Source organism: Ambystoma mexicanum, chromosome 14 (assembly GCF_040938575.1).
Source record: "Ambystoma mexicanum isolate Mex_15411 chromosome 14, UKY_AmexF1_1, whole genome shotgun sequence".
In the NCBI taxonomy this organism is placed as follows: Eukaryota; Metazoa; Chordata; class Amphibia; order Caudata; family Ambystomatidae; genus Ambystoma; species Ambystoma mexicanum.
The window spans coordinates 526,453,561-526,476,446 of NC_090940.1; positions in this window are offsets into that span (position 1 = coordinate 526,453,561).

The window sequence follows — 22,886 nt, forward strand, 5'->3', positions numbered from 1 at the left end:
AAGACTTTGAACTAATTTTGCAATCTTCCCTGAAAAAGAGTCAAAAAAGCAGTTCTCTGACTCTATGCTCTGAACAAAGGGATACTATTCCTTCCAACCTTCCTGAAATGTGGGTTTCCTTAGAAGATTTAGACTTGCAAGACAAGGAAAACTGTCCTCATAGAGACTTAATTGCTGATGTCACAATGTTGGAACCAATAATCTCCCATGAGCTAGCGAAGCGGGTGCGACTCTCCTTGTGTCCTAAAAGGGTTGAGTCCCCTGCGTGGGATAAAAGTGTAGATTTGTGTCTTTATAGAACTCCTAAAATAGTTGGTACGCCATCTCAAACTCTGGAGAATAAGATTGAATCTGAAACAGAGGCTTTGACTGATTAAACAAGACTTGCGGCCCCCTCATGTAATTGAGGAGACACATAAGTCTGGGGATCAGCCTAAATGTCATCCGAATATTCAGGCTTCACTTCTTCTGGTAGAGGAGGTAGGGGATGTCTTCCCTTTTCCCGTCCTCTCTCGTCTACTGTCATCAATGGACAGAGGTCATGATCTGGTTCAATATGAGATTTGTGACATAAAACACATTTGAAAAGATCTAGTAGCTAAAATGTGTACTGTGGAGGGCTTTATACTGGCCACAAATCAATTAAATAACTCACTGCCACCCCCTGCCATTAATGTGGCTACTAGTAAATCAGACGTAGATCAGAGTTTGTCAAGAATTACAACGGTGAGCTCTGTGGCAGTCCAGGTCACTGAAGGAGGTTTCCCATAATCCCCATTGATGTTTGCAAACAGTGGCCAGTGTTTGGAAAAGGAAAGGGTGGTTGATCTACCGGCAACTGATTCTGCGTTAAACAGTGGGCTGACGGTTGATAAAGTCAACCTATTACAGAAAAAAACAAAGAAAGGTTCTAGGAGCTCATGAAAATGTTTGCACCAACTAAAATGGCAGTCTTCTTTATACACTAGACGGTTGTAAGTCAACTGGTCGAATCTAAATGGTCGACAGGACAAATGGTCGACACCAAAAGGTCGACAGGTCAAATGGTCGAATTTTTTTTTTTTAGTTTTTTTACATTTTTTTTTTTTGGGGGGGTCCCCCCAACCCCCTTTTTTTTGCTAAAAACCCCTTTTTTCCCTAAACGAAAACCTACAAAAATATATATAACTAAAAAAAAATGTGATCATTTGTCCTGTCGACCAAAGTGTGTCGACCATTTGTCTGTCGACCATTTGACTAGACACCCACTAGACTAGTATTGGAGGAGCTTGGTGACAGAGATAATGACATCTGTATTGGGGATCCGCCTCCTGACCAAGAGGTGGAAAAAGGGGAGGATTCCCCAAAGATAGTCACTACCAAGAGGAAGCGTATGAATAAATCAGGGAAGGCAAAAGTAAATTATTAGCCAGAGGGTTTAGGTACTATTACCCAATTCCTAAAAACTCTAAAATATCATGAAGATGTATTGGGCTTAAGTGGCTTATCTGTCTATTCTGATGCAGATCCTAATGGCCCTGATTTGAGTAAAAGTGAAATAACTATAGGCCACTGTGACCCGGTTGCCACTAATGATATTGATGCGGGAACCAAAGTTACACGGTTCACATGTACAGGCTTATCTCTGACACTGTTTGCTCACAAATGTATTCCTAAAAAGACTTAGGTGACTCCAAATGTTGATGTAAATGATGTATTGCCTGTATGTAAATTTGTTTCAAAAGGCCTTTCATTGTCAGAAAGAAATGCTGTTTCATTTAGAGATGATGTGAACCATAGGCAGCTATCTATGAAAGAGGATGAGAATGCTTCTCATGCGTTACTATCATAGAAGACCGTAGGAAAAAGCTGCTTAATAAAGCAGTCAAATAGTAAAATCAGAAAAATCAACTAAATCCTTATTTAAGTTACCAAAGAGTGGGTGAGATATATCAGCGTCATAATGCTGGTGTTGCTATATCTAAAAATACCCCACTATGTGAAAACCTTCATTGCCTGTTTCTTGAAAGGACTTTTAAAGTCCATGAATGTCTTCCTCTGAATAGGCAATATGTGCTGGCTCTGTTTGAAGAAGTTTCAAAATTAGCTCCAATTAAGTGTGAAGATTTGACTCAGGTACAATTTACTGTCCCTCAGAGAGTAGATATTGTAAGAGGTTTGAAATCTAAAATTATTAGAAGCGCAATTCTGGAAGAAACTCACTCTCTGAAACAAATGGGTTATGATGTGTCAGTCTCTCAGGATGAAGTAGCCTGTAGTGAAATAATTGAGATGAAAGAGGCCTCAAGGGAGGTCTCGGTAGAGAAAGTAAACCAGAGAGGTGACACATCTCGTATGGTGACACTCATTGTTCCCTAAAAGGGAAGTTAAATATGAATGGTCGCACATTTTGAATAGTCTCCACACTAAGGGCCTCATCACGACTTGGGCGGTAAATGTGGCGGATTATCCGCCGGACCTAAATGGCGCTAACGCCAAGGCACCCGGCGGATAATCGGCCAGATCACAACTAATCGTGCACGCGCCCCGGTCCAAGGCGTAAGCGCTATTAGCGCGAACCCTTAAATCCGGCGCACCGTGCGCTACCGCCAGGTCGTGCTCATAGCGCGCGGGAAACGCGTCACCACCGGAACGGGAAATAAAGCGCCGGCCATTTTGGAAATCACAATCCGTCTGATATCTCAGGCACTGGAAGCCATCCACTCCATCCAAAGGCAGTAATGAGTCAGGAGCGCACCAGGGGCAAGTCTGCCATGGATAGGGTCAGAAAACCTAAGTTTAGCGACCAAGAACTTGAGGTCCTTGTGGATGAGGCACTGACTCACCACCACGAGCTGCAGCAGCGCAAAACAAGCGCAATGCGCAGAGGGCAAATATGGAAAAGTGTGGCCCAAAGGGTCAGTGCAGTTGGCCGCGTGCCCCGGGATGGTGAAGACTGCCGCAAGCGGCTCAATGACCTGCGGGTTCGGGTGAGAGGCATCCTGTCCAAGCACAGGAGTGCAAGCAGGGCCACAGGAGGAGGCCCACCACCCTCCCCCCCGACCTCACACCATGGGAGGAGAAACTGACGGGCCTCATTGATGTTGGGACCATTGAGGGCATCGGTGGAGCGGAGGCAGGGACTGGCATTGATCCAACGGCAGGTGAGTCCCATCCCCGAATACATGCATCTGAATGAGAGTGAAGACATGTGTCTGAGGCACTGCATACACCCGTAAGTGAGGGCCACATCCCTAGAACGTCAGTGCTGCCTAGACGACCCTGTACGTGCGGTGCATGAATGACAGGGGCAGGGGATAGACTCCCATAGCCATAGGACAGCTACGTAGAGTGGTACTGTGAATCAACACAACCACAAAAGCCTGAGCGCAGTCCACCCCAAGCACGCTTAGCCATGCTGTGTCCCTCCATGCACATCCACAACAAGCCCCACATGTTGACTCAACAGAATGCAAGTTGAATGCGTCATTGTCACTGTCTTCATTCACACTTGTTGGCATGACCTGCATCACACAAATGTATGTAGCATTGTACTCAAACCACCCCCTATGTGCCCCACAGGCACACGTCGATCCCAAGAGGCCGTTGATGATGATGATGAGGCCACACCGGCAATGCGCCCACGACACCATGCCTCCACCAGCAATCCCCCCCCCCCCCAGGCCGCACCCACGGGAGAGAACACCGTGGAACACCCTCCTCACCCCAACTCAGCCCCGCCAGACAGCAGCGGTAGCCACATGGCCGCAGGGAGGCTACCGGCAGCTCACCGGAACCCTACATCCATAGCCCCGACGCTGAGGGAGAGAGGCCGGATTCGCAGCCGGATGTAAGAGTGACACCTTCACGTGGGCATCATGCCACCGCAGCACACACCCACAGCAGCAGTGATGGGGAAGGGGCATCCACAGACCATGGAAGGCCAAGCACTGGCAGAAAGCAGGCAGGGAGTCCGCATGTGGCTGTGCCCCGCTGCAGCACACCCCAGCCCGATGTCGACGGCCCATCATATGGGAGCCCTGAGGGCCATCGTTGCGAGCCAAACAGCCCAGTCCGGTCTGGTGACATATCATCATGCAGCCCCCCCCCAACAGCGCACAATTCGCGGTTCACCACCTGACGCGCCAGGAGAGGGCCTTGTCACTGGGTCAGCAGTAATGGGTCGCCTGGACATAATTGAAGCCAAACAGGGCGTGTTGAAGCAATGGCCAAAGTCCAGAGCCGCCATATCAAGGCTGTGAGCAACTCAATCCGGCATGGTTGCAAGTACATTGCCCGGGACAATGCACGCACGCGCCATGTCGTGCAACAATGCACCGCTGCCCTCACAGGCTTTGGCCAGAGGGTCCCTGAATTAACGGAGGCTGTGTCTGCCGTAGCAGAGTAACAGCGTGAGGCCAATGCCCTCATGCACCAACACATGATGGGCAGTGCTTCCGTGCCCTCTACCTCAACAACACCAACAGAGGGTTCACTGGACCCATCTCCAAGGCGCCGGTCCTTGCGCCACCTGAGGGCACACACACCGGAGGGTCCTGGGAGAGGGAAGCGCCCGCGCCCATCATAGGGGTGCATGGCATCATTGGTGTTGGCCTGATTAGGCAACAGCACAGTTTTGGGTGTTCACTGGGGGGAGGGGGGATTGTTGGGTGTTCACTGTGGGGTGGGGGATTGTTGGGTGTTCACTGGGGGGAGGGGGGATTGTTTGAGGGAAAAATAAATCACGTTAAAATAATCACAATGCATGGACAGTGGTTATTGTTACAAATGCAATTCAATGTAGAAGTGACATATTCTGTATTTACCTATTACCCATTTTGAAAAGAATCCATCAATCAATCCCTGTCTGGCCAACCTCCCTTCCCTCAGGACCACCCTTTGTGCATGTGCTACACCTTCTGGACCTTCATCGTCCTCACTGCCATCTTCAGGTGGCTGCACATGAGCATCAGGGGGCAGTGGCACATATCTGCAACAGCAGATGTTGTGCAGCATGGCACAGGTCAGTGAAATTTCACGACTTCTTCTGGAACATACATCATAGCACCTACTGTGCGGTCCAAGCACCGGGAGCGTGCCTTCAAAAGTCCAAATGCCCTCTGCACGCAGATCCGTGTACGGGCATGGCCAGGGTTGTATGCCCGCTACGCAGCTGTGTGTGGGTGACGCACAGGGGTAATGAGCCACGCGTACTGGGGTTATCCAGATTCATCTGTAGGGAAGAGAAAGCCGGTATGGGGACAAGGTAAGTCCAGTGGGTGTACAGAGCCCTGTCATCTGTGTGATTTTGCCATATTTCTCATTTGGCCTATGACATTGTGGAGTGCGCTGTCCTATGGGCACGATTGAATCAATGGGGTAGTCTCCACTTGGTACGGCTATGTTTCGATATGTAACAGTACTCATTCACATGTCGCAGGATGAGGGGGCCCTTCCATCTACTTCTGCTTGACAGAAGTGGCTGCCTCATGTGTCATTGCTAATCCATTGGCCTACAGTTGCATTTGGTGCTCTTCACTATTCTGTACTGTTCTCAATGCCTTCCCATGGCCATTTTGGGGACAGTGTTTGTGGGATGTGCATTGTCATCACTCGGCCTACTTATGTGTGGAGCATTCGTGGATGTGCCAGGTGATGGTTTGGTATTTCTTTGCTGTCGGTTGGCCAGGGTGGGATGTCTGGAGTGTGTCAGTGTTGGGAAACATGGTGCTACTCCCACTGGAGGCTTTGTTGTGGTGGGTATTCCATATGTCAGGGTGCCGCTACATGACTTACATCCTGCATGGGTGTGTTCTGCTGTGTTGGACATGTCCAAGGTTCATTGTGCTTTCTGCTTGTATGTGTATGCTGCTGTGATGCTACTGACTTTTGGGAATGATGGATTCGATGTCAGGCAACATCAGTTGTGGATTGACATGCTTTGTGGTATACATTTGTACTCACCCAGTAGACATGTGTTTTGCCCTTGGTGCCTTTCCAAGTAAGCTGGCAGGGTACTGTTGCGTAGGAGCATGGAGTTGTGGGTGGATCCTGGGTAGCGGGCACAGCAGTGGCTGAAGGTGAGGTCAGGGCCACATGTCACCTGCACATTGAGGGAATGGTACTGTTTCCGGTTTCTGTAGGCAGCCTCATGTGCCTGGGGTGGTACAAGTGCCACATGTGTGCAGTCCAGGGCTTCTATTACATTCGGTACTTGGGCAATGGCATGGGATTGACCCTTCAGCTGGTGCACCTGTGCCTGTGTGGCTGGCGATGCAATGTGTTCGTTCACATGATTCAACAGTGCATCAGGCACCGGTACCAGCATGGCACTGAATGTGGACTGGACCATTCCATGCATCATGGCAACGTTATGGTGGTCGCTGCCAGTCCCAAGTGATAGTAGCACAGACACGGGATTCACTAGGGGAGGTACTGCCATGCTGCTGCATATGCGGCTGCATATGTCCCCCGGATTGTGTCCAGCAACTGGGTGATGGTTGCCCTGTCCAGCGGATATTCTGTCACCAACTGACCATCAGTTAGGGCCCAGGGTGTTGGCCCGACCCTGGGGATGGCTGGGCGCCTTGCTGCTGCTGCTCTCCTCCTCCTTCTCCTCATCCCCACTGCCCCCTGCACTCCCAGGGCCCTGGCCTGGTTGACTGGCATCTGTAGCTCCAGGCGCAGCAGGTAGTAGTCGACATCAAGGCTCCCGGTTCCAAATGGCAGCATGGTGTTGGGGAGGGGGTGTTGTGCATGGGTGGGTCCTTTGTAGGCCTCTGGATTGCATTGCTTACATCTGGGCCCTCATTGCTGTGACCTGTGTACTGTTACCTCCAGCTTTTTGCTGTAGGTATTTTCGGCGGATTATCCGCCGCTTTCATGGCGCTAATAGCGCTTACGCCGGACTCCTGATCAATGATGTTTTAGCGCTAAGGGTTCCTGGCGCTGTTAAGGCCGGCGCTTGTACAGCCGGCTGTCCTTGCGCCGGCTGTTAATCCGCCGGCGGTATTAGGAGTCGTGATCCGACGGACCCTTAAAATCAGCGCTACTGCCGATTTTAAGGGTTACCGCCCAAGTCGTGATGAGGCCCTAAAACTGCTGGGCCATGCTGGGAAGATTGAGGAAGAAACCTTAAAATAATCTCTGTGGTGCATGTGCATTTATTGCACTTCAAGAGACTTGGATGCTTGAAAACCCCCAACTAGAAGGCTATACTATTTTTTATGAACCTGCAAGAAAATGTTTAATGAGAAGACTGTTGTGAGGCCTTATCTATGCCATGTGCAATGTTTGTAATTTAACACTTAACAATGGAAAAACTACAACAGTGTATAGAGATATATTGGTTGTAAATCTTAAAATAAATGTAAAGGATGAATTGGATACAGACACCTGCCTAATTCCTAATGTATATTTTAACCCAAGTGCTGGTGATATAATGATTTTTGGGGTAATAATACAGGAGATTATTGAACCATACTTATATGAAGATGCTAGCTGTATTCTTTTGGGTGATTTAAATAGTGAATGTTTGGAAGATAAATATACCAAGGTTCACTTTCGAGACAATTGGAGACTCAGGATAGAGGGCACTTATGTTATGATATGATGTGGCATTTATAACACGCCTGTGCACAAATGTTTCTAGGCACGACAGAAACGATTGGGAATTTGGGACATGTTCTTAGTTAATGATAACAATAAGGGAAATATTCTGCCCAATTTTACAAGAGTGGGATCTGGAATAGGTTCGACTCTAGATAACATTTTCCTGTCGAAGGATCTCTATAACCAAGCAGAAAGGCTGGAGATTGTCGGCAGGGAAAATAGTGACCATTGCTGCCTGATTCTTACTTTGCATTTAGAAATTGAATACAAACTTTCCCTTTCTAATATGTCTGTGGAAATAAGAGGAGAAAATAGCAAGGTTCTTTGGAACCAAAATCCGGTATTAGATTTAATGATAATATGGTAGAATGTTTACTTGTACAAAACAGGAATGGGCTGACATCGAGTAAGTTTGTCCCGTTTATCCAAAATACGCTTTTAGGTTTGATTCCAGGTAAGGCTTTGTATAAGGTTCTGAATAATAAGTCACATATGCATACATTTGTTAATGTTTGTGACAAATCAATTTCCGGGGGAACCAGTGGTCCATGGATGAATATCGGTTTCTAAACCATCAATCAACCTCAAACATAAGAAGGGATCCGAACAGATTGGAATACAAGTAAATTATAAGACCTCCTTGTCCAATTTTTGGTAACGTAGATGGAACAGCAGGCTTATCTCTGCGAGGTTGTGGATCGTTGGTTAGTTGCAACACAGTGAAAATACAAGTATTACCCAAGATAAAAGGGACTGTCCAGTCAAGGCTGTGTAAAAATATCTACTTTATTATTACTACAACTGACAGTTCTAGCACACTACAATTACAACCCACACTGTAAAGGAACACAGAGGACAGTTTCACAAAGGACTAATAGGGCAAAGGGTCTTAACTGTCTCTAGGGGCCTTCGGAGAAGGACCAGGGGGGCAGAACTACAATGTAATTTGTACTGAAGAAGTTCTTGGTGCTCGACAGGGTCAAGGCTGTTCCAGGGCGTTTCATAGCCCGTGAGATGGAGTTAGCGCTGGGAGATAGCTGCGGGTACCAGGCGGCAGGCAGTTTGGCTAGTGAGGCTAGACAGACATCTGCAGGCTCAGGGCCAGGAATCGTTGTTTGTGCTGGTTGGCAGATTTGGAATGCTGGTCGAGGCGGCTCTGGCAACTGCAGCATAACAACAGTCAGCGGTGCAGCTGGATGCGGTTCGAGGACTCGACTGTCTCAAAATTGTCCTTAATAAGATGGACACAGGATGATGTTTGTGTGGCACTCCTTCTAGCTTCTTTGCAGGGCTCATGTGCTATCAAGGCAGACGGCCCAAAGCTCAGGAGGGTGTTAGCAGGCCATGGCCTTGTCCTTTGTCTAGAGACTCTCCGGCACTTCCCACCTAGGAAGCTTGCTGTCAGAACCTAGCAGGGCATGCTGTGTGCTGACTGGGTACCGGTTTTGGAGCAGCTGGATGGGTCCTCTGAGTCCGGTATCTCCCTCTGTTTCCTGGGAGATCTTTAGGGCAGGGATCTTGCTTCCCTCTTGGAGCTCCTAGCCTTGCTTCACTGGCGAAAGATGTAAGGTAGACTTTAGCTCGGGTCCAAATGAGTCCACCTTCTTACTCCTTGCAAAGTCTTCAGATGATCTGATCAGTGAGGGGTTCCGCACTCTTTTAAAGCCAAATGAGCCCCAGAGATTGGTGTAGGCTAAGCCTACCTCAATGGATCAATGCTGGGTCCCACCAACAATCTTCAGCACTTGGCAACAGACAGGGGAAGGATGACAACATATACTTCTAAGTCCCACCCTTCTTCCTGTCTGCTGGAAGATGGGTGGGATTTAGCACCACAGGTTCGATCCCCAGGTCCGCGCTTAGAAACCTCTGGGTATTAAGCGCGTTATAAATTACCTATCATATCATATCATATCATATCATGGTAAGCTGTGTCCTCCGAGAGTACATGACTATTTCTTTGCTGTACGGTGAGCGTGGAAAATGTGCGCGGGAATGGCCCCATCATTCATTCTCAGAGAGGTCACTTTTCACTTACGCGTGGTCGAATTCCTCACAATGACAATCAAAAATTGACAATGTTACATGTTGAAAAATAAGGTATTGAAAAAGGTGTTTTTTTGCATTGTGTTTTCCATAGAGACAACAAAATGGAATAGAATGCTTCGATGTTCGTGTTTTTTTTAGCTACATATAGTCCCTAAGTTGAAGTGGTGCACACCATAAGATTTCACAAATTGGATCAGGAAAACTGTAGGCATTACATTTTAATTAGTATTGTATGGCTACTGATAGATATATACGTAAGGCTACTGCTAACGCATGTGTCAAAACACAAAGAAGTACGATTAACTGGATTTTTACAGATATGCTCATGCATAACATGATAACACATACACAAACCCAATCGGTTATGGCCACCAACTGGTTCACTTTGGATGCACACATACAAATAAGGAGAATGTAGCTATACGAATATGAACGTGCATGTGTATAGCCATCAAAGAGTGTAAACAAATTGACAAACTACATAATTCTCATGCACAGAAAATTTAAAAAACGAACACATACAAATATGCATTACAGACTCATGTTGTCAAATTCATGTGAAATGTGCTTTGCAAACTCAATATTTAACCAGTTTGGCTACACACAAAAAACACATATTTGGCATGTGCAGAACATGAGGTGAACACACTCGCACGCATGAAAAAGGAGTTAGGGACGTTTACCCTGTGACCGGATCAATGTTTTTTACAAAGACTGGCATGTTCCCTTAACATTGACAGTGCTGGCCATTGTTCTTGGGAATTGTAGTCCACAACATCTGGAGAGCCAAAGGCTGCAGACCCTTGCGGAACATTGACTACAAGTTCATGTGGAACATTGACTACGAGTTCTAGGAGTCCATGAGACTCCTTTCAGTCCCCTTATCAAGGTTGGCTGTTAACCTTAAATTCCAGGATGCTTGGTTTATCCTTTAAGTCTCTTGAACAATTGGCTCTGTGAACTTTTCCTCTATGTTTTAGGTTCCAGAAAGAAGCATTTCTCCTATTAATCACATTCTTAAATGGCTCTAGGAATGTTCTCTGCGGCATTGTTTTTCCTTCCAATCACTTAACTAACTTGTTCTCAGAAATGTCCTCTAAAGTTCCACTATGGAGCATTTCTAATTTCAATCAGTTTCTTAACAGGCTGTAAGAACGTGACCTCCAGGTTTCAGCATTCAGCGTTTCTTCTTTTAATTACTTTCACAATTGGCTCTACGAACCTTTTCCTCACATTCCAGCAGGCAGCATTTCTCTGTTCACTCCCTTTCTCAATTGTCTCCAGGCTCCAGGATTCATCATTTCATCTTTCGATTTCTTACTAAGTTTGCTCTAGGAGTCTCTTTGCTCCATGACACAGTACCACTGGTCCTTAGCATGTTGCAAAGTGAAGCTGAAAAACGATAGGAGTTATTAATAGCATGTCCATCAGTTCTGAACAGTGGCTGAACAGTGGCTGTTTTCGGTCTACCTAAGGTGTAATGGTCTATGTGAAATACGGGTATATTTGCATACCTTTTCATCCTCATTGCCATCATAAGGTGATCTGTATTTGGGCCCACTAAAGTGGCCCTGCTAAATCCTATACTCCTCGGTGGCAATGGCCATGATAGCTCAGTGGCAACGCTCTGGTCCTGTTTACTGAGCAGTATGGGTTCGGGACCCACTCCGGTTCTGCGTTTAGAGGCTGCAGCCTGGTATAAAGCGCAATATAAGAGTCACTGCAATTATGTCTATTGCCCTCTCCTGTCTAGGCTATGCTAATTCCCTTTACCTGGGTGCCCTCGCATATCAACTCCGAAAGCTTCAACGGGTCAAAAACACTGCAGCTTGGCTCCTCTTGGCCCTAGAGAGCACATCACACCCACCCTTTGTGTCCTCCACTTGCTCCCCGTCGGACGACAGGCCACTTTCAAAGCCATGTGCATCATCCACCGTGCCCTTCACAAGACAGGCCCATAATACCTCCAACAGAAACTCTTCTGTTACCAACGAAATAGAAACCTGTGATCAGACACTTCATTCCTCCTTTTGATCCCCCCTACAAGTGTACACAAATAGGGGGCTCATCCTTCTCTGTCCAAGCCCCCTCTAACTGGAACACAATTCTCCTCAGCATCCGCTGCTGTAACGCTCACCTGGTATCCACAGGGACGTCACGCAGCCTGTTCTGACCTCTTACGACCTCAAACCCTTCCCTGGAGGCTATTCGACTGGAGACTGGGCCTGAAACACAGGATTGGTAGAGTTTAACTCCCTATTGTCTCTGTGTGCTTGAACCCCTTCTTCCCCGGGACCCAACCCTTCCCTTTGATCCACAGCTCACCTTGTTTTCTTGGATAGTGTGCTCTCCGTCCTACCTTCAGCGCAGGGGCGCGTTGATTGATGCGGGCTCGTTGCTGCCTAGTTACTTCACTGGCAAGAGTCCGACAGGTAAGTATAATGAGTCTTTTGAACAGTTCTCTAACTTCGTTCCTTTCCTTCCTTAGATGATGGCCGGCGTGCGGGATGGCGGCGTGCTGCTGAGATGAGTAGCACTGAAGGTGAGTGAGAGCGCGATGCGCGATACACCCCTTTCGTATTTGCATTGAACTGAGTTATTTTTCTGTGTCTTTTAGGTGCTGCGATGTTTTCAGCGTGGATGACGGTTATGAAGAACAAATGCGGTGGGTAAGCGCGGTATGCGGCGCCTCTAGATGTTTCCACGCTAACCTGGAGTGTCTTTTCCCTCTTGCAGATGGATGAGAAGTTCTGGAGACAGAGTTCTCCCAGAGCGGCTGGGATTCAGGTAAGCGTTCGAAGCTCGTACATTATTTAAAAAAAGCGAAGATTTGCAGAATGCTTACTAATGCCTTTTTCTGTTCTTTTCCCTTTTCCTTAGGAAGCGTCGTGCCGGGATGGGAATGATACCGCCGAAGATGCCCGCAGAACAGAAGGAGCGGTGACTGATGGGCAGAAGCGCTGCAAGGTAAGGCTGTTCCTAACGGTGTTCTTGTTCTTGCAGGAGCTGAGCGCAGAAGAAAGATGCAGGCCTACTGGAGACCGATCCGAACACGGTGAGTGTCACGCTGCAGGTGCAGAAAAAGCAAAGCATGTTTCTCAGCCTGGGTGTGGCTTAAATAGTCTCTGGGTATCCCAGGTGCCTCTGCGCTGAACCACACCCAAAAGACTAGACCGCACATGCAGTTCTGGGAACCAAAATATGTGGGGGCATCCTTCTTGTCCCCATCAATGCACTACAAGTCCAATCCCCAATGTTATCCTATGGGAGTGAGTGAGTCTGGTGCCACAAGCGCCAAGTCTGACTCCAAGTGGGTCTTTGGAGGGATGGAGAGGCCCTTGAGGGCCATGTAGGTGATCGTGGCCTGGCTTCAGCCTGACATCTTGGAGGGCTGAGGACATGAGGGGCAGGAATCATGACAGCTGCATTGAGGATCACTTTGCCTTCCAGTGGGCCATAAAGACCTGCTCCCCCCTCACCACCCAGCATCCTGTCAAACCAATGCTACACTTTGGGTTATTTAACCACCTCTCAGGTAGGCTGGGGCAGAAATGAAGCTGCCATGAAATATACTGAGTGACAGAGGGAATAAACTCCAACAGACCACAGGTCAGAATCCAAGCCATATCTACGAAACCAAGAAACCATCCAGGATACAATGGTATGTATCACACTCCACGCTTATGGAAGATAGCCGAAGGCATGGCCACCAACCCGCACAAATCTGCTATTATACACTACTTTAGGACACACCGCACAACACCTCTGCCATAAGAATACAGCTATCCCCCATTACAAAAGTTTGGTCAAGCTGGACAGAGTCGTCTCCTGCACTCACATACTCTCCAGACAACCTCACAGCTCCCATCCACATGCCACATCAACATGGGCAGCTAACAGGGACGTGGTACCCCTACCTTCATTTGTAGTGGCTAGAATGCACACAGGCATTCTAAACTCCTCTGATAAATTTCCCATACCTTGTACTTTGGTCCATCGAGGGCGATCACCTACAGCACTCTGAGGCCATACCAAAGGGGAGAGGTGCTCTACAAATGACAGATTGCATTACATGAGAAACTGATTAATTGTCATTGGGCTTCCACTGTTTTAAAGTGACAGATGGGAATCTTAGACAAAGATTACTACTTGCTAGCCCTTGCAAGCCCTTCTCAGGCAGGTGGTATATTTCAATAACAGTTCCTAGATAATAATACACATTTCGTGCATTTATGAAACAGTTACTAAAATAATATTTCATTTTAAAATGTGATCTTTACTTGCATAATGCTAAAAAAGCAGTTGATAAGCAGCTTTCAGCATTTGCTTGATATTTTCAAATCACTGTATAAACATGTTCTCTACACATGCCTGGATAGGGCTTAGTACATTCTTAAATTAGACATTCTGTAAGCTCTTGGCTTGCTTAGGCAAAGCTTAAGAAAGGCCTTTCCTTTTGACTAGTGAAGGCACAGCTAAAATGATAGTGAGCGAGAGTCAGGGGCGCAAAGAAACCTACATTTTGGGGGGCCAACACTTCAAATGTTGGGGGAGGCACTAACTTCCCAGACGGTGGAGGAGGGGCAAACCTATTTGTGTGAGGGGCATCTAACTTCTTTATGCATTCTAATGAGACAATTCTAGTGCAGCTTCAATGTTACAAGCAGTTAACTCTCTCCTTTGAGTGTGAAAGCACCCACTTAAGGACTGCTGTGAGAATGAGCATTCTCCTGTTCCCTCTCTACCCTTCCAATCACTAACCCTGGGATGCAACTACTAACCCCACATCACGATTTCAATTGCCTAAAAAATGTATGCATATTAATGCAGGTGCTAACATTGAAATGCTTTACATTAGTAATTGCAGAGCCTTTGTTAACAATGAAACCCAGGCACCGTTTAACGTCGTTGTCCTGTTCTTTCCAGACACGGCTCTCTAGGCGAGCCAGGTCGAGTCAACATAGCCCAAAATGTCTGGTTGGCTGAAGCGCATTCAGCTGAATGGTGTTGCGTCACTGGCGAGAGTGCGTTCACGTCCTGCCTATCGAATATTCCAGTGTCAGTCAGTGTGTTTCTGGTGCCAGAAGAAACACATGCGTATTCCCCCACAGCGCACCCCTGTGGCGCCAATGAGTGTTGTCTTCCAGAGGATTCCACAGTTTGCGAGCAGCGATTGACCCTATCTGCCCACCCACTGAACATTTGAAGACCTTCAGGTTTAACTCGTCTCGAGTGTAAGACTAATAGCTTCCCAAACTGACCACGTTTTCTTTTTCAAGTGACTCGAATGCAGTGTTAATTTCTTGTTTGAATTCAAGCAGGGAGTTTGCCAGACAACCATCGAGTCACTCAGCTGTGCAAGAGTGCCAGCCCTGTGGAGAACTGGAGGTCACGAGGTTAAAGCTTTTAAGGTCTCTCTGCATGTTTTTTTACAGCTCCCGGCATCTGTTCGGCATTTATACATGGCTAACCCCTGAGTTTTAGAATACAAAGTGCATGCTACATTGTAGTGTACCTCCCTAAAAGAAAGCCCTGCAATCTTAACTATACTGGTACAGTCTGATTCGAGGACATAACGTGCCGGAAAGGCAAAATACATTCATGATTTGGTTGCTTGAGAATTACTGTGCCAGGCAGGGCCAGCCTTAGGGTAGGACTGCCCGGGCAGTTGCCCGGGGTGTGTTTGGCCCCCTGCCATGCCAGCTCACTCGGGGGAGTCTTTCAAGGGCTCCCCTGAGCTGGCATAGTGGGAGAAGGCGGGGCAGGTGCCCTATTGAAATTAAATGTGTCCCGCTCTCCGGAGCAGCGTGCATTTAATAACAATAGGACGCTGAAAGCATCAGTGCCTATTGAAAAATCTGCCCCTCCCGCATCCCCCGCATGACTGTGTGTGTCTCTCTCTCTCTCTCTCTCTCCCCCCTCTCTTTCTCTCTCTCTCTCTCTTGCTTGCTATTCCGCTCATACATTCACTTGCTTACTCAGTCGCTTCCTCAATAATGCACTCACTTTCATGCGCATTCTGTGCCTGAAGCACAGTGGGGAGCGGATTTTACAGCACTTATTAGCGCTTGAGTAGTTGGGACAGTTAGTACTGAGATAGTAACAACAAACATTCAGGAATGTTTGGCTTGAGGCAAAATCCCATAAGACGTCTTGTGTATGCAATGCTTAGGTTCCTTCTAAGCTGCCTGCATTAACAATGCCAGTGTGTAACTGCAGATGAAAAGGTGTAACTAACCTCATAATTGTGGCATTAACATGGTGTTATTTGAAACCACCTCAGCGATGGTGCTGGCACACCCCTTCAAAATAATGGAATGCTAGGTACAGCTCGAGATCATACAATCAGTCGCCATGGTCAAACAAGCTTTTAATATTGAATAAGAGAACACTACTGCCCTGCAAGAGTACAAGGACTAGGAGAGGTTACACCACATACTCAACCCTTGCAGTACTATAAACCAAGACTGATCCCAATCATAAAGTTGCAACTGCAGCATTCAAGAGATATACGTTGTGGGCCAAGGTCAGGCTATACTCGTAAGAGGGGTGTGAATGTGATTGCAGTCACAACCCAAACAGCAAAAGTACAATGGTCAAAAATAAAGTAGTGTCCAATCAAGGTTCTATAACCAATATATATGCTTTCATTAAACAGCCCAATATGCAATAATAAGAGTGTATACAAATATTAGAAAAACCCCACTCCTTTGGAAAGAACACAAGCATGTACAGAATGCAGATGATGCAAATACTTGCGATAATATAGCAGGAGGGAATGGCAATAAATCAAAATCCCACCAAAAAGGATATGTCTTGTTGAAAAAGGTGCAAATGGGTGGCTTAGCAGTCACTGAGCCCCAAAAGTGGACCCAGAGTGCTGGGGCCTCTCAACAATGCCTTTTTGGATTTTGCGAAGTTAGCATCAAACCAGGCTTCGGTATGCTATCTTTGTGGGTCAAACCAGGTTTGGATGCAGAGAATCGTGCTGATCCAAGCAGGGAGCAAAGAGGTGCTCCATGTGGTTTGAAAATGGCTTTGAGAGATGCAGTTCAGAGAGCTCACCAGGGTTAGTTTGAAGGACAAGCCAGTTCCAGATGTTGGTAACCACTGCATCGGGTTAGTGAGTGATATGATGCTACTAGTGGATAGAGACGGGGCCTGGGCACAGTTCGAAACTGTGATCCTGCTAGGCTGACACAAAGTTCAAAGAAACAGCAGTACATAGTTGTCGGAATTGGCGAGCTGGTAGTTCGAGCTGACCAGGTGACATTCTGACATGCTCTGCTTGGTTCCATGCAGCAGCGAGAGGGTTCGATGAATGCAGCAACAGTTCAAAGTAGGTCAGAAGTGCCAAACGCAGGCATTTTCGGAGGGAGATTCCAAGATGGCGGCACCATTAGCATAAAATGAAGCACGTGTGAAACAGGAAACAGGGATTGTCAGATGAGTTAGCAGGGACACCCCAACATGGAAATGGCCAGGCAATGCGACAATGATTGAGAGCTGAAGCCCAGACGGTCATTTGGGAGTTAAAGGAGGCTACGGAAGCAGCAGAGGCTCTTATCTCTCATGGTCCATACTCAGGAAAGTGTAGAATTACACCGGGGAGACACCGCCCACGAAGCTCCCGAAGTCCATGGGGAACGTCTCCTCATCCCCAGTGGAGGATCAGATGAAGCAAAGAGACGGGATTAAGTGGCAGGTAACGGCCCTCACCTTTAGAGGATGGCAAGGGATAATCAACATCGGAGCCCCTGAAGACAGGCAGCAGGTAGCAATAAGGAGACACCACCAATAGAACAAAGGAGGAAAGGAGAGATGCGGAGCACCTGCTCGAAAATGTGAGACAGGAGGATCTCCCACATATAGCATAAATGATTCAGCGCTCCAACCCCATGGGGGACACCTGGAGGAAGGGCATATAAACTCACCAGGGGATAATCTCTCCCCCCACACAGTGAAGGGTGTGGAAAAGTCGCAGCATTGCACGGAGGTGAGCAGGATCAATGGAAGGGGACCAGCTGGGCAGGCCCCCCTATGTTTAACTGGAAAGGAGCAGTGAAAGGGAGATAACCCAGACATACCAATCCCACCAGTGGAATGATCTAGACTGGGGGAGACCAGCAACGGACAAGGGCTTACATTAGTGGGACCCCAGATCGGCCTTCGCCCCATCCAATGCAAAGCCCCCATTTGAGGAGAAAAAGAGGCCAGAGACAGATAGGGTGCCTGAATGTATAGGACAATCATTCTAGCCTCATGTCAAAGAACAAGAAGAAAATGCCATTGGTGACTCAGAATAACCCTCAGTGGTGTGGGGGGACACACAACAGCATTAAAAATCTTTGGACCCAGAGACATTTCCACAGGCAATCGCAGGAGCAACGGAACGAAGCACAGAACGCAGCACACAGAGGCCGACCAGTCTAGAAACAGAAAAAATGGCTATGCAGAAAGAAGACTGTCAGTTGTGTTTTAAGGAATTTCAAGAGCACTTCATGGTAACCTTTCAATCACAATTTACTCAATTGAAAACTGAGCTGAAGGAAGAACTGCAAGAAGTGAAGGTAGAGATCACCAAACTTGAGGAAAGGATGCACAAAGCGGAAAGAGCCCTATAGGAGATGGCAGACAATTCAAGAAAGAGTGACGAGGCACTGGAACAGCTTTCCCGTATTTCACACCATTTGAAGCTTCAGTGCGAGGGTCTAGAGAATCGTTCCCGCAGTTCCAGCATACGACTTAAGAACCTACCAGAATCAATTGATGACAAAGCTCTGAAAGCCACTGTACAACACCTATTTGCAGAGCTCCTCAAAGGAGAAGACAAAGAAACGATCAACATAGATCGGATACATAGGGTGGGTCGGAAATGAGAAGAACCAGGTGCGCGGTCAAGAGATGTGCTGGTCGCTATCACTTCATACACCCAGAAGGAATCAATATTGAGAGCGGCAAGAACCTTGGGACTGACAAATATTAATGGCTCCGAAGTACAATTGTACCAAGACCTAGCCCAAGCTACATTACAAAAGAGCAGAGCAATAGGGCCTGTGGTTCGATTTCTGGCACATAAACAAATAGGATCTAAATGGACCACCCTCTTTGGTTTGCTTTTTAAATGGGAAGATCGGCAACATCGTAGAATGACCTGCAAAGAGGGCATACAGATTCTACAGCTGCAAGATGAAGATAGCGAGGCTTCAGGAACCACCAGGAATACAGAAAGGTTGGAAAGGCGAGGCAGAAGACCATGGGAATGGAAAATGGTGAAGGCAGTCCCCAAATGCTCACACCATAGAGAATACAACCCACTAGGGAAGAAAGGTACAAGTCGATCTTGTGAGGATAACAAGTTTTATCCTCGCACAAAGATGAGAGCACCAGCAAAGAACTCTGCTGCTAATAACGTTCTGCTGAAAAGTAGTACAAGACAAGCAGTATCTTATAAAGGAAAACATCGCCATTGATGATGCAACATACACAGTAGAAATCCGCACGGCTGGTTGGTGTACGCCTATACATAATCCGCCTGCTCCATAAGTGATGCCAAGCCATTGGTTCCAGCCTAGTCCGTCCGCCTTTCATCAGGCGCTTAAGGCAAGCCTGTCTGTGCCCGTCCGTGCCCAGAGGGCACGGGAGGGACTGCCTGATAGGAGCCTTCTGCTCTCCCTCGCCCCATCAGATACAATCTGGCCAGCTGGATGGAATCACCATCCTCCTACTACTGCCCCTGCCCCCACCACCACTACTAACAGCAAGGAGTCTATCATGGGAATTCCCACTTTACTTCTATTGAATACCAGGTCTCTCGCAGCCCACACTGGTGAAATTTGGGACCTACTATCCAGTAGGCAACCTGCTCTTCTTTTGCTAAATGAAACCTGGCTGGTGCCGAGTTCGGCGCCTGCTTTGGTACAAGCCATCCCCCCTGCCTACTACATTATTCATGATCGCCTACCCCCCAAAGGTGGGGGGCGGTTACTGTTATTTTCAGTGACAAGTATACCATTGCTCAGTTATCCTGCTCCTGCAAGCTTAATATGGAAGCTTTATTTTTTAGATGCGTCGTTGCCCCTTCCTGCATTAGTCATTTCTTGCTCATATACCGCCCTCCCGGACCCATAGGGCCTTTCGGGAAAGGTCTAGTAGACTTAGTGGTTGACCCGAGCTTACAGTACACTAATTTAGTGGTTCTAGGTGATCTCAATCTCCACTCCAATCTGCCAAGATCAAATTAAATGAATTCTTTCTTAGATAGCTTATCTGATCTGTACTTACATCAACTGATCCAAGGCCCCACTCATATTCATGGGAACACCCTTGATTTAGTACTATCTAAGGACTCTCTGTTATGACCTGGGCTTGTTGAACCAGTGGTATGGTCTGACCACCACTTGGTATCTTGCACATTTACAATGGCGAATCCACCCTGTAAGCTCCTCCCTCAAAAACTCTGTTGCGCTCTTGGCACTCGGTTGATACTAAGGCACTTAGTGCCCAAATAGCTATCAACCGTGCCCCTCTGAGGCCTCTATCCTTAAAATCACTCTCTCAATCTCTTGTGGATGCTGTAGATGTTTGCGCCCCACTAAAACTGGTTCAAGGCCGCAGGCTACCTCCTCAACCTTGGTTCACGGAACAGCTTAAATCCGCCCGCCTGGAACTTAGAAAACGGAACGCAAATGGCGAAAAAACTACGATCCTGTGCTTAGAGATTCTTACAAACGCTGCCTTTCCACCTACCTGGCCAGTGTTAAAATGGCTAAAGTCACCTTTTTTCTCAGAAGATTGAAACTGCCTTATGTCAGCCCAAAACCCTTTTTTCTATTGTGAATTCATTAGCCTCTTCTGACACCCTTACTTCCAGGGTTAAACCCCTCTCAAAAGTTGTGCGATGATCTTGCTTCATTTTTATTAATACAATTGAAGCGATCCACACAAATATTGCAAAATCTCCAGCGATAGTGACCCCGGAGACCATCAAGTCATTACCTGCACCCACCATTGATCCCACGGCCAATTGGTCGACTTTCCCTCTGTTTACTGAGACAGAGGTCCTAGCGGCTATCTTAAGAATTAAATCATCCTCCTCCGAGGACGCTATTCCCGCTACTATTATGAAGAAGATCGCCCCAGACCTATTGGCAGATATAACTTTGGCTATTAATAATTTCTGCCAATCAGGACTGGTTCCTTTGGAGTTGAAATCTGCAAGGGTTATCCCCCTTCTCAAGAAGCCCTCACTTGACCCCACAGTCCCGGCTAATTTTCACCCTATCTCTCTGCTTCCTTTTCTGTCCAAACTTTTGGAATCTCTTATCACTCCCCTTCTATCCTCTTTCCTGGAAACATCTAAGATCTTCAATCCTGCACAGGCAGGTTTTAGACCAGGGAGAGGTACTGAAAGTGTGCTGGTTTCCGTGCAGGGCGACATGTCCAGGCTAGTTGACTCAGGTGGGGTTGGTGCTCTGATTCTGTTAGATATGTCAGCCGCATTTGACACGGTTGACCACCCCATCCTGCTCTCACGCCTGGCCCAGATCGGGATATCCGGTCAAGTCCTTGCATTGTTCACTTCTTTTCTCTCAGACCACACACAAACTCTTGCTATGCCCCCTTTTCTTTCTTCATCCTGCTCTCTCACCTTGTCATGTCACGCGGGAGACTGGGGTCTGCCGCTCCCATTTCCTCCTGGCGAGTCTACCCGCGCGTTTGCTTTCGGGGACTCGCCGGGAGGGGACTCGCCGGGAGGGGAGCGACGGGCTACGGGGCTGGCGGCCTTCGGCGCATGCGCGGAAGACCTCTCTCTCGGTTCCGCGCATGCGCCGTGGACCGGGCTCACCTCCTTGGTGGGGCTTGCTTTCCAAGCCTCGTTATGGGTCCGCCGGCGTCCGGAAACGGAACGGCTTGCGTTCCAGGCCTCTCGGGCGCCGGCGGCCCATAAAAGAGGCCGCGAGTTTCAGCGAGTCGCATCTCAACGCGGTTCGCTTTGCTCGCCTCGTTGTTCCTGCTTCCACACTTACCTGTGGCCTGTCCTGGGCCAACCTGCTTCCACACTTACCTGTGGCCTGTCCTGGGTCAGTCTGCCTCCAGCCCTTACCTGTGGCCTGTCCTGGGTCCGCCTGCCTCCAGCCCTTACCTGTGGCCTGTCCTGGGTCAGCCTGCCTCCAGCCCTTACCTGTGGCCTGTCCTGGGTCAGTCTGCCTCCAGCCCTTACCTGTGGCCTGTCCTGGGTCAGCCTGCCTCCAGCCCTTACCTGTGGCCTGTCCTGGGTCAGCCTGCCTCCAGCCCTTACCTGTGGCCTGTCCTGGGTCAGGCCTGTCCTGGGTCAGTCTGCCTCCAGCCCTTACCTGTGGCCTGTCCTGGGTCAGTCTGCCTCCAGCCCTTACCTGTGGCCAGTCCTGGGCTAGCCTACCTCCAGCCCTTACCTGTGGCCTGTCCTGGGCCAGCCTGCCTCCAGCCCTTACCTGTGGCCTACCTTGGGCCTGCCTGACTCCAGCCCTTACCTGTGGCCTGTCCTGGGTCTGCCAACCTCCAGTACTTACCTGGGTCTTGCCCTGAGTCAGCCAGCCTTCAGCTGTTCTCACTCTTCCTGTCTTGCCTGTCTCCGAACTTTATCCTGCAAACCTTTGGAACCATCTGCACCAATCGAACTCCTCTATCAACTGCAAATACCTCGCTGTACACTGGACCTGGAAGATTCATGGTCTCGACAACCAACTCTACCTGGACTGTGGTGTCACCCAGCTGAGCCTTCAATCCTCTTGTCACGCTTTTCTCGAGAGTACTTAACGTGACATTGGGGGTCGGTCCATCCTTCACCCAGTTCCTCTTTTGGGTGGTGGAGAGGCTGATTCCTCGTGCCGCTATTTCATCAGTTTCCGGACTCCAGACTGGCGGCCTCTGCAAGACCATCCACCAAGACTACAGGTACGCGGTCCTCTAGGGCCAATCAGCTTGACAGATTGAGACGCCTGCCTTCTGATTCAGAGATGGATGAATCACAAGATATGAGGAACGAGTTGCTAGCACTCAGAGCCGAGATGACCGCCCTGCATCAAGAGAATCAAACATTGCGTCAATTGATAACACAAGGAGCACCCAGTTCTTCTCAAATAGAGGGACCATTGGCTCACACATCACCCATCAAATTCGACGGAGATCCTAGACGGGTGGCGGAGTTTTGTAATCACTGTAGGATACACTTTCTCTTCAGGTCTACCCACTTCAACAACGATAGG